Below are 12765 nucleotides of genomic sequence, written 5' to 3' on the forward strand. Positions count from 1 at the left end.
AAGAAGTTGGCAGTCTTTCCTCAAAAGCTCTTCACTGAGTATTTTAGGATCCGCTTTCCATCTTTGGTGTTCTGCATTTCCCATCCAGCGTCTCGCTGATCTTCACATCACGGATACAGCAGAATGTTTTGGATGTTAACATTTCCAATGGGGACCATCCAGAGGCCATTTCTTGGCCTCTCCAGCCATGGTGCTGGGACTTCGTTCCCCTCATTCAGCACCTTCTCATGAACTCGTTGGTGTTTGGTTTGTGCAGCAAGCCCTTGTGGCCACGGGCCTCATCCCTGACCACGCCGCCCTGACTGACTTTCGCCTCCTGTTGGAGTCCCCTGGCTCTGACCCAGCACCTCTAGTGAAGCTCATGGGAGGTGGGGCTCATGCCTCCCAGGTGGTGGGTGGGGGAGCCTGCATCCCACCCATGTGTTTCCAGTTCTTTCCTTCCCTTGTTTCTCTAACCCCTCTACTCATGGAGCTTTGTGGGGGAGGCGAGGGGGCTCCATGGTGCTCCCCTGCCACGCACCACAGTTATTTCTGTGGGTGAGCTGAACCAGGTCACGGAATATTGTCCAGGAGTGTCACTGCCCCAGTCCCAGCCTCTGACAGTTCCTCACAAACCACCAGGGCTCCTTGCTGGCCCTTGTAGAAATCTGAACATCTTTTCCAGCAGTCCCTTTCCCTGCCCCTGGCCTCTGGTATCAGGCGCATCTGCCCAGAGCTGCTGTGGCCACGAGAAGCTGAGAGGATGGAGTGTTTCTCAGCTTAACTCCCCCCGGTTGAGAGGATTGCCTGTGCCTCCATCCACGGAGGTCAGCGGACAGCTGGGAGTCCTGCTCAGACGTCAGCAAGAAGTGTGTGAAGCCCCAGCACTTCCTCATGGCAGGCAGCCCTGGGTCGGAGCAGCCACGAAGCCGCAGAGCCGCCACTGCTGGGGCGAGCGCCCAGCGCGCCTATAAAGCCCATTAAATCTCGGGTGGGGGCCCTTGAAGGCCGACAGGCAGCTGCTCTTGACTCTTGGATTCCTGCCAGCTGAAATACTTGCCATGGTAATTGACTCTCAGAACCCCTTCTGCCAGGAGGCTGGTTTGAAGTCATAAAAAGGGATGCCCCAGCTCTGCACAGGGGTTCACAGACCTGCTGGGCTGGCCGGTGTGAGGAGCAGATGGCCTGCTGCCCTGGCATGGGCTCCTGGGTTGTGACCACTGGATTCTAGAAACTGAACAAGAGTTGAGTCTAGTCAGGTGATGGTTAGCATTTTTTAGCAAGAAAGTATTTTTTAATTAAGACAAGTACATTTTTTAGACATAATGCTGTTGTACCCTTAGCAGACTGTAGTATAGTATAAACATAACCTGTCACAGGCACTGGGAAACCAAAGACTTTATGTGACTTGACTTACTGAGATATTTGCTGTATTGAGGTGTTCTGAAACTAAACTTGCAGTAGCGCCATGGTATATATGCCTGTGACTAGTCGTGATTGATAACCGCCCATCCCAGAGCAGAATCTGCAGAGCAGGCTTTGTAGACGTCATGCACTCCGCTACACTGAGGACCATTCCCGCCACCCCCGTGACTGTGGCTCCCACTTTGCTCTGTGTCCAGACTCCACCCTCCTGTGTGGAGGTCACAGTGCACTCAGGTCAGGTGGCTCCAAGGCTGCCAGAGTAGATTGACTGCAAGAGTGTCCCTGTTCCACTCCCAAAGACATTCTATGAAGCCACCACCACCCTGATACCAAAACCAAAGACACTACCGAAAAACAAAATTACCAGTATCGTTGATGAGTATAGGTTTACGAATTCTCAACAAAGTATTAGCAAACCAAATCCAGCAACACATAAAAAAGATCATATGCCAGAACCAATTTGGATTCATCTCAGGGTCAAAAGGATGGTTCAGCATACACAAATCAATGTGATATACCACATCATTAAAAAGAAAAGATTACAGCCACTGATCATCTCAGAATAGATGAGAAAAAGCATTTGATAAAATTAAACATCCATTCATGATAAAAATCCTTATGAAAGTGGGTCTCAAGGGAACATATCACAACATAGTGACAGCTATTTATGACAAACCCACAGCCAATATAATACTCAATGTTAAAAGCCTTCCCACAAAAATCTGGAACAAGACAAGGATGTCCACTCTGACCACTTCTATTCAGCATATTACTAGATGTCCTAGACACACTAGTCAGACAAGAAAAAGAAAAGGTATTCAGAGTGGTAGGGAAGAGGTAAAATTGTCGTCATATGCAGATGACATAGAAAACCCTAAAGACTCCACACAAAAATTACTAGAACTGATAAGTGAATTCAGCTAGGTAGCAGGATACAAGTTAACACACAGAAATTAGTTGTGTTTCTTTACATTAACAATGAAATATCATAAAGGGAATGTAAAGAAAAAATTCCTTTTAAAACTACATCAGAAAAGTACTTAGGAATAAAGGAGGTGAAAGACATATGCAGAGTACTATAAAACATGAACAAAGAAAACTAAAGATGATTCAAAGAAATGAAAAGCCATCCCATGCTCTTGAGTTGGGAGAATTAATATCATTAAAATGGCCATGCTACCCAAAGCAATCTACAGATTTAATAAGTTCACTGTTAAATTGATATTTTTCAAAGAACTACTCAAATAATCCTAAAACTTACATGGAACCAGAGAAGACCCAGAATTGCCAAGACAATCCTGAGGGGAGAGAACAAAGCAGGAGGCAGAGCCCTCCCAGGCTTCAGACTGTACTGCAGAGCCACAGTCATCAGATGGCGTGGTGCTGGCACAGAAACAGTCATAGGAGTTACTGGACAGAAGAGAGAACCCAGAAATAAACCCATACGCCTGTGGTCAGTTAATCTTCAACAAAGGAGGCAAAAATATGCAATGGGGAAAAGACAAGCTCTTCAGCAAGTGGGAAAGTTGGACAACTGTGTGCAAATTGATGAAGTTAGAATATTACCACACCACACACAAAAATATACTCAAGATGACTTAAAGACTTTAAATATAAGACAAGACACCATAAACTCCCCAGAAGAGATTGTGGCAAAATATTTGTTGACATAAATTGTATCACTGTATTCTTAGGTCCCTCTTCTGAGGCAATAGAAATACAAACAAAAATTAACAGATTGGACCTAATCAAACTTAGAAGCTTTTGCACAGCAAAGGAAATAAAAACAAAAAGAGAACCTATGGACTGGGAGAAAATACTTGCCAGTGATGCAACTAACAGGGGCTTAGTTGCCAAGATAAATAGCTCACACAACTCAATAACAACAAAACCAATAAAAAATGGGTGCAAGACCTAAATAAGACATTTCTCCAAAGAAGACATATATATGCCCAATAGGCACAGGAAAAGATGCTCAGCATCACTAATTGTTAGAGAAATGCAAATCAAAACTTAAATGAGGTATCATCTCACACTACTAGGAATGATCATTAAAAATCTATAACAAATGCTGGAGAAGGGGAACTCTCCCACACTGTTGGTGGAAATGTAAATTGTGCAGCCACTGTGGAGAACAGTATGGAGGTTCCTTAAAGAACTAAAAATAGAGTTGCCATATGATCCAGCAATTCAAGTCTTGGGCATACATCTGGGGAAAACTAATTCAGAAAGATACAGGCACCCCTATGCTCATAGCAGCACTATTTACAGAAGTCAGGACACAGCAGAAACCTGAATGTCCATCCGTGAATGAGTGGATAAAGAAGATGTGGTACATATACACAATGGACTATTATGCAGCCATAAAAAATAATGAAATAATGCCTTCAGCAACATGAATGCAACTAGAGATTATTACACTAAGTGAAGTCTGAAAGAGAAAAATAGGAGATCACTTATATGTTGAATCTGAAATAACACAAATGAACATATCTAGGAAACAGAAGCAGATTCAGGCATAGAGAACAGACTTGGTGGGGGGAGGTTAGGTGGCGAGGGAAGGACTGGGAGGTTGGGGTCAGCAAATAGAGCCATGATGCAGTAAGGTCCTACTGTATAGCACAGGGAACTATACTCAATATCCTATGATAAATCATAATGGAAAAGATATGTTGGAGTATATTTTTATATATATATATATATGTATAACTCAATCACTGTTGTACAGCAGAAATTAACATTCTAAATCAACTATATTTAAATAAAATGAGAAAAAAAAAGTGTCCCTGATGGTTACTCCTTCGTGTTACACAAGAGACTGCCCCTCCCAATAGGATGAAGGGTCCATCTCCCCACCCCTGGAGTATGGGCTGACCCTGTGAGTTGATCTGACCCACATCATGTGGCTGAAGTGTTGGTGTTCCAGTTCTGAGGCAAGGCCTCAAGGGCCTTGCAGGGGTCACTTCCTCCTGGCTCATAGGAACAAACCTGGGCCAGCCTGTTGGTGGTGACAGACCCAGTGGAGGAGAGGCCAGCTGCACAGGGAAAGGCCAGCCAAGACCAGCCTACAGCCAGCTGACCCTAAACAGTTGGCCTGCAGGCCTGTGAGCAGTAATTAGTGCTTGTGATTTTAAGCCACAGAATCTGGAGTGGTTTGTTAAGCATAAGGCTGCCAGAGAAAACACAGAACACTTAGTTAAACTTGAATCCCAGATAAACTGCAGAAACGCGTTGCTTCTCTGAAACTCAAGTTTAACTTGGTGTCCTGTGTTTTTACTTGCTCAATCTGGCAACCCTATTAAACAGCAGTGTTACGGACTGAATTATGTCTCTGTTCAAATTCATATGTGAAAGTCCTAACCCCTTGTATTAGAATGAGGCTCTGATTTGGAGACCGGGCTTTAAAGAGGTGAGTGACTGAAAATCAGTGTGGACCCTAATCCAATCTGGCGTCCTTGCAAGAGATCAGGACACAGACACGCACAGGGGGGTCGTCCATGTGCACACACGGGGAGAAGGTCATGCACTGGCCTCGGCGAGAGGCCTCAGGAGGAACCGGTCCTGCAGACACCTGGGTCTTAGACGTCCAGCCTCCAGCACGGAGGGAAATGTCTGTCGTCTAAGCCGCCCCTTGTGCGGTGTTTGTCACGACCACGCGGCTGAGGTGTAGGGAGTAACTGCCTCAGGAGTAGGGGGCTGCCACCTGGGGACGGGGCTGCTCGGCCAGGCCTCTTGAGTGTGGTCGCTGCTCCCCACCCCAAGAAACGCCCCCGAGGGGTGTCCCGAGGAGCCTGGGCAGCTCTGGAGCAGTAAAACGGGGAGGCCGATTCCTGCTTCTGGAAGATTCTCTACGAAATCTCCCTCTGTGGTAAAACCTTGCTCAGGGGACCCCCGTCAGGGGGTTAGAGTAGCACGCTCTCCAGGACCACCTGGTGCCCCTGGCCCCCGCCTTCCCAGCTGGGTCGCAGGCGCCGTGAAGACGGCTGGACCCTGAAAGCCCCTGGAGCGGTTCAAGTCCCGCGCACCTGGGTGCGACCTCGTCCGGCCCGCGCACCGACGGTGCGGCGCACGCGCGAGGCTCCCGGCGCAGCCCGCGCTCCCCCCACACTCCTGTGCGGAGCAAGGCGCTCGCTCCTGGGCCGCGCGTGGACGCCTAGCCGGCTCTGGAATGTGGAGCGGCTCCTCGCCCACCGCGCACACCTCGGCTTTCCGTCCTGAACTTGGGGTGGGTTCCCCCAGAACCTCCCGGAGGCCGTGGAGCCACCTCTGAAGAAAACGGAAGGAGGGCTCACAGAACCTTCCAGAGTCCAGGGAGGAGAGTGAAGAGAAAGAACCCAGAACTCACCCGGAGGCCCCAGGCTCACAGAAGCTTCTGGAAGCCTCCCCACTGGCCAGGTGCCCGCGTTGGGTTCCGGCTATGCCGCCACTCGCCGGTTCTCCCCGCGGTGGCTCCGAGTTCCCGGGCCGGGCTGCCCCGGAGCGTGTGGCCGCCTCCCCGCGTGGAGTGCCGCGTGGCCAGTTGGCAGCGGCAGCGCCCGGGTCTAGAGTCCCGAGCCCCAGGCCTTCGTGGGCAGCATGTTGGCGGGTCGTCTGTTGCAGCACGACCGGCCACTCCAAGTCAGAGATGCCGACGGGGAGGTGTTTATGACGCGTCGTTTCCGCGGGCCTGGGAGCCTCGCTGGGCCATTTCGGCGTGGTCCTTGTCAGGCGGCAGGGACATTTGGCCAAGGTCGCTCTCACGGTGGCCACGCGTGCCTGGCCAGCCCCCGCCGGGGGGCCGGAGGGGACAGCTCCTCAAGGCCGTGCCTGTCCGCCCACTGGTGGTCGGACCAAGTCCGGTCGGCCCTTCAGATCAGACAGGACGCCGCCGCCGGACCGCACCCGCTCCCCCTGCTCGGCCAGAGGCGGGGCGGGGCGGGGCGGGGCGGGGCGGGGGGGTGGGGGGCTGGAAGGTAAGAGGTCCTGCGCCAGAGAGCCGCTGGGGTCGTGTTGTCTGTCTAGCCTCCTGAGTGGGATTGTGGTGTCTCCTGTGTCCCCACGCCTGGCTTGGAGCGACTGAAACCTGGGTATTTCCAAGGCGACTAGAGGGATGGCGGCGCCTCGCAGGGGTTTGTTAGTAAAGTCGCTCAGTTGTGTCCCACTCTTTGCGACCCTGTGGGCTGTAGCCCACCAAGCTCTTCCGTCCATGGGATTTTCCAGGCAAGAATACTGGAGTGGGTTGCCATTTCCTTCTCCAGGGTATCTTCCCAACCCAGGGATCGAACCCAGGACTCCCGCATTGCGGGCAGCCGCTTTAACCTCTGAGCCACCAGGGAAGCAGGGGTTTAGAGGGCCGGAATTACTCGATTGCACAGCCGCCCACCCCGAGGAGGGGGCACAGAGGGGCCGGAGGTTGACTTCAGCCCCCTGTGGGCTGTCACTCACTCAACGGGGCCCCCAAGAAAGCCACGAGGAGGGGGTGCGGAGAGCTTCCTGGTGGGTGAGCACGTGGCCATCCGTGGAGAGTGGGTTGCACTTGGGGAAGGTAGCTTGTGTCCCTTTCCTGTCAGAAAAGGGAATTCAGCTGAGCCGGTTTGAAAGCTCTGATGGGCCTCATTTCCCGTTCCTGAGAACGGCGGCAGCCCGTTAGCAGCTGGAGAGGCCCCGGAGGGGCTGTGCGGGCCGAAAGGCTTCTAGGGGCAGCAGGGTGACTCAGGCGGAGAAGAGGGTTGCTTACTGCAAGGCCGTGGTCCTGCAGGGGGTCAGGAGCTTTGCTGGCAGGTGCGGGCTGGTTTGAAACCCCGTTTCTGGGCAGGCGGAGACGAGTCACGTCTCAGTTTGCTGACCTGGGGCTGGTCATTTGTCATCTTGTCTGTAACAACCCAGGCCTTGCCTTGTGCCTCTCTTCCCTTCGGCTGTTCCTGAGTCATCTCCTGCAATAAATCCGTTATCTCGTAGGTGACACGTCTCTCTGAGTTCTTTGAGCCTCGCTGGCAAATTAACCGAACCCGAGGAGGGGGTCGTAGGATCATCCAATCTACAGAGGGCAGGAGGGGAGCCGAGGGACAGTCCCTGGATGTGTGACGGGAGGGCGGGGGCACAGGGGTGGGACATCTCGTGAGACTGAGCCCTTGACCTGATAGTCCTTCCAAGCAGTTTCAACCAGGTTGGATTGCAGGACCCCCCAGCTGGTGTTGGAGAATTGTTTGGTGGTGTTATAAAAACACATACATTGGAATTGGTATCAGAATTGTAGGAATATTTAATTCAATTATTTTCATTGCTTCTTGTTTATTAACATGAATATTTAAGGCTATGAATTTTTCTCTGAGGAGCGTTGACTCAGCTGTACTGTTTTTAGTATATCTGGATATTCCAAATGTGGGTTTTGATTTCTTTTTTAATCTGAATGTTGCTTAAGAGAGAGGTTTAAAATTTCCAGGCCAAGGGCCTTTATATTGATTCTACCTCATTTTATTGAATTGTGAAGAGACTTTTTCTGTACTTGTTTTTTTAACATAATAAAATGTGTATAGTTTAAAAATTCACATTATAGCACATCAAGCTTAAAATAAAAATCCTGTGCTCTGTTCATAGTATCTCTGATCACATTGTTTCCTTACACATTCCCCCCCACCACAAAATAGCCATATATTTGTTATTGTTATTATTCAAACACATTAGGTAATCTACCAACTTAAATTGGGGCCCAGGGTGCTAACCTGGCCAGTACTGTGGTTTCCTTTGTCCTGAGTGCACCCCACATCTGGGGTCCCCATGCCCCTCTCCTCGATTTGTGCCCTCGTGTAATCGAGTGCATCCTCCAGGGGCGCCTTCCTAAGTGTGTGTGAGGAGGCAGAACATTTGAGGTTGTGGTGCTCATAAATGCTGTTTTATGTTACCCTTTAAAATGCATGTTTTGCACTTATCCTTGGTAATAACACAGCTGGGTGTTGAATTCCAGGTAGGAGTATGTTTTTCCTTAGTGTATGGGGCTCCCCCAGCTTCCGTGTTGCTCTGAGAAAGTGGATGCCACTAGTCTCCCTACCTCATGTGCCCTGTGTTGGCCCCATGCAAGCCTTTGTGGCGTGGATGTGTCTTAATTTGGGTCTTTTTTCATTCTTTGGGCCCTTCACAAGGCCTCTCAGTGCGGTAACTAAGGTTATTTGGTTCTGGAATGTTCTCTTTTATTGTTATCTGTGCTGAGTTTTCTCTAGTCTCCCTGATTCCTGTTTTTCAGACATTAGACATCTTGGATCCACAGCCTGGTTTTCTTTTCTTCCCTTTGTCCATTTATCTTACTCTCTGGAAAATTTCCTCAAATTTGTTTTCCAATCATCCTAATTGTAAAATTTGTGCTCCCACAGATTTACTTTCTGAGCACTCCTTAGAAATTGTTCCCTGAATTTCCTTTGTTGTTTCCTTCATGGATCTTTCTGTATTGCTCAGAAGATACTCATTTTAGATTCACTTTCAAGTTTTGCTCTGCTGCCTGTATTGGAAGACTCTCTGTCTTCCATGTTTGGTGATCCTTACCTGTCTATTCATATTTAAATGGGAGGCACTAAAAGCTGATTAAACACATGAGTATCTAAGAGCTGAACCTGGAAGTCACCCCAGTGCGCAGGGACGGTAGGATGGATGAAGCAGTGTATCCCACAGTGGATGTTGTGTTGCAGTGACAGTGATCTGTACACATGTTCCTACAGGCAGTTCTCACAAACGTGATGTTCAGCAGAAGCAGTGCACACGCATGGTTCCACTTACAGAACCCTGAAAACAGCAAAAGGAGTCTGTGTCACCAGATGTCAGCACCTGGTGTGGCCAGCCGGGGACGAGGGGCTGCTGGGACGTGGGGGCAGCTGTGCTGAGTTAGTGAAAGTCCGTCCAGCCAGACATGGGTGATGTGGGCACGTCACTGTGCATGGATTATGCTTCACACAGTTAAAAACATATGCATGAGACTGTGTTTGGGGTGGGTCTTGTGGATGGGTGTTCCTCCTGGTGGTGACCCCACGCACTCCCCCTGGTGAGTGTACTGTGAGTACATGGCGTGTGGGGTTTGGAATCTCGTGACCCCATGTGTAGACTTTCTGCTGCTCCCCACTCCCTCAGTTAGGAGCCTCATGGCTGCCCCTGGGAGCCTCTGCCTCATCTCCACGAGAATACATCTGTCATCTTCTAGGGGTGGGCAAGGGGGTGCCCTGGCTGCGCAGATGGGTGGGGAGCAAGGACACGCAGCAGCCAGCCCCTGCCTCAGGGAACCCGGAGTCTCTGATTTCCAGCCTTTCTGGGACTCAGCACGAGCTGGCTCGGTTCTACATGGCTTCCCCAATCCTGGCATCCAAACAATTTTTATCTCCTTGTTTCTTCTCTGTTGCCTTTCTGGGCCTCTAGTTAAGAAATGAGGGGCCATCTGGACTAATTCTTTGAGACTTTTTTTTTCTCTCCTAGTTTCCATCTCCTTTTCCTTTTGTTCCTACTTCCTACTAGGTTTCTTCAACTTTATCTTCCAGTCCTCACATAGATGTTTTTTAAAAACAGCATTGTCATAGTTTTATATTTTTAATTAAACTGTTTATCTTGAGATCAGTTCAGTTCAGTCACTCAGTCCTGTCTGACTCTTTGCGACCCCATGGACTGCAGCATGCCAGGCTTCCCTGTCTATCAAAAACTCCCAGAGCTTGCTCAGACTCGTGTTCATCGAGTTGGTGATGCCATCCAACCATCTCATCCTCTTGTCAGCCCCTTCTCCTGCCTTCAGTCTTTCCCAGCATCAGGGTCTTTTCCGGTGAGTCAATGAGACTTTTCCAATGAGACTATCTGGAGATAGCCACATGCAATTATAAGCAATAATGCAGAGAGACCTGTGTTTTTTACCCAGTTTCCCACTGGTGACGTAGGAAAGTGTCACAACCAGGATGCTGACATTAATGCAGTCAGAACAGAGAATGTTCACCACCGGGATCCCTGCACCACCCTTTACAGCCTCCTCTCCCCCCATCCCTGGTCCTAGGCAGTCACTCATCTCTTCTCCAGTTTTGTAATTTTGTCATTTCAAGAGTTTATGTGAATGGAATCATGCAGTGTGAAGGCTTTTGTGATTGGCTTTCTTCCGTTCAGTGTAATCCACTGGAGAGTCACACTGGTTGTCCCTGTGTCAGTAGTCTGCTCCTTTATTGCTGAGCAGAATTCCATGGTACAGATGGACCACGCTCTGTTTAACCATTTACCTGTTGAAGGACATCTGAGATATTTCAGTTTGGGGCTTATAAATAAAGCTGCTCTGACTATTCATATTCAGATTGTTGCAGAAACATAAGTTTTCATTTCTCTGTGACAAATGCATGATGCAGTTGATGATATTTACATGTTTAGTTTTATGAGAAACAGCCACTGTTTTCCTGAAAGACCACACCATTTCACAGCAGGGTAAAAGTAATAAAATTTCACTGCATTGTCACCGGCATTTGGTTTTATCATTATTTAAAATGTTAGCTATTGTGATAGGTTTATCTCATTGCAGTTTTAACTTGCATTTTTCTAATGGTAATGATATTGAACATCTTTTTGTGTTCTTACTTGCCATCTGTATGTCTTCCTCAGTGAACTATCTGTTTATGTCTTTTGCCCGTTTTCTAATTGGGTTGTTTGGGTTTTTACTTGGAGAGTTCTTTATATATTCTAGATAACTAGAATATATATATATATATATATAATAATATATATAACTAGGTTTTTTTGGACTTGTGGTTTGCAGCTATTTCTCCCAGCCTGTAGCCTTTCTTTTCATTCTGTTAATGTTGTCCTTTGTAAGAAAAATGTTTGATTTTAATGAATCCCAATTTATCAATTTTTCCTTTTATGGATCATGCTTTTGGTGACAAGTTTTAAGCACTAGCTCTCGATACTGAAGATTTTCTTGTTTTTTTTTTTTTTCCCCTGAAGTTTTATAGTTTTGCATTTATATTAAATTCCATGATCCATTTTGAGTTAATTTTTATATAACAGGTGAGGTTGAAGTTCATTTTTTTCCAGCTGTTATCTGAAAAAATTAATAATTAAATTTATGTTTTTAGAAGTTTTAGATTTATAGAAAAATTGAGTGAATTGTGTGGAGAGTTCCCATATAATCTGCCTTTCTCATACTTTCCATGTGTGCCCAGTGATGTCTAACTCTTTGTGATCCTATGGACTGTGTAGCCCACTAGGCTCCTCTGTCCATGGGATTTTCCAGGCAGGAATACTGGAGTGGGTTGCCATTTCCTCCTTCACAGGATCTTCCCGACCCAGAAATTGAACCCATGTCTGCTGCATTTCCTGCATTGGCAGGCGAATTCTTTACTACTGAGCCACCTGGGAAGCCCCTCTCACACTTAGTTTCTCTTATTATTAGCATCTTGCATTAGTGTGGTGTATGTGTTCCACTCAATGAACCAATGTTAGTGCATTATTGTCAACTAAATTCCCGAGTTTACACATAGTGTTGTACATTCTGTGGGTTTTGACAGTGCATATAGTCTTGTATCCACGATTACAGTCTCATGCAGAATAATTTCACCTAAAAATGTCAGCACTTAGTAATCACTGACCTTTGCACTGTCTCTGTAGTTCTGTCTTTTCCAGAATGTCATAAATTTGAGATCATATGGTGTGTAATCTTTTCATACTGGCATCTTTCAGTTAGCAGTAGGCTTTTAAGGTTTCTCCATATACATACGTATTTGTGTTTGTAGCTTGATAGCTCATTTCTTTTTTTATCACTGAATATTCTGTTGTATGCATGTACCACATTTGTTTATCCATGCACTTATTAACAAATATTTTGAATGCTTCCAGTTTTTAACAGTTCTAAATATCGCAATAGTTTTTGTCTGGACATTTGTTTTCAACTCAGTTGGGTAAATACCTAGAAGCATGATTGTTGGATTATATGGGAAGATTATGTTGAGCTTTGTAAGAAATCTCTAGCATTCCAAAAAAGCTTTGCATGCCCACCACCAACAGGTGAGAGTTCCTGTTGCTCCACATCATTACCGGCATCCGGTACTGTTGTTTTTTAAAAGGAGCATAGTGTTGTTCTTTGAACTGCATGTAGCATTTCTCGTGTCTCCATAAGGAAACTAATTAGCATTTTTTGGAAGGTCTCTGTTTCCTGTCTTGCTTTGGTTGCTTCTGTTTCCTCTTCTGTGGTCATCGTGTTCTCTGTCCTTCATGTTGGGCTTTCTGCATATGTCTGGTCATCCTTGGCGTTCCATTCACAGTCAAGCCAACTGGACGCTCTGTGCTTCAGGCTGGGGTTTTAATTGGTGAGCCGGTAGGGGCAGTGTTTTATTGGGGGAATGCCGGAAGTCTGATCTTCCACTGGGTGGAGGAGGTGGA

The sequence above is a fragment of the Cervus canadensis genome, chromosome 22, assembly GCF_019320065.1.
Source record: "Cervus canadensis isolate Bull #8, Minnesota chromosome 22, ASM1932006v1, whole genome shotgun sequence".
Lineage (NCBI taxonomy): Eukaryota > Metazoa > Chordata > Mammalia > Artiodactyla > Cervidae > Cervus > Cervus canadensis.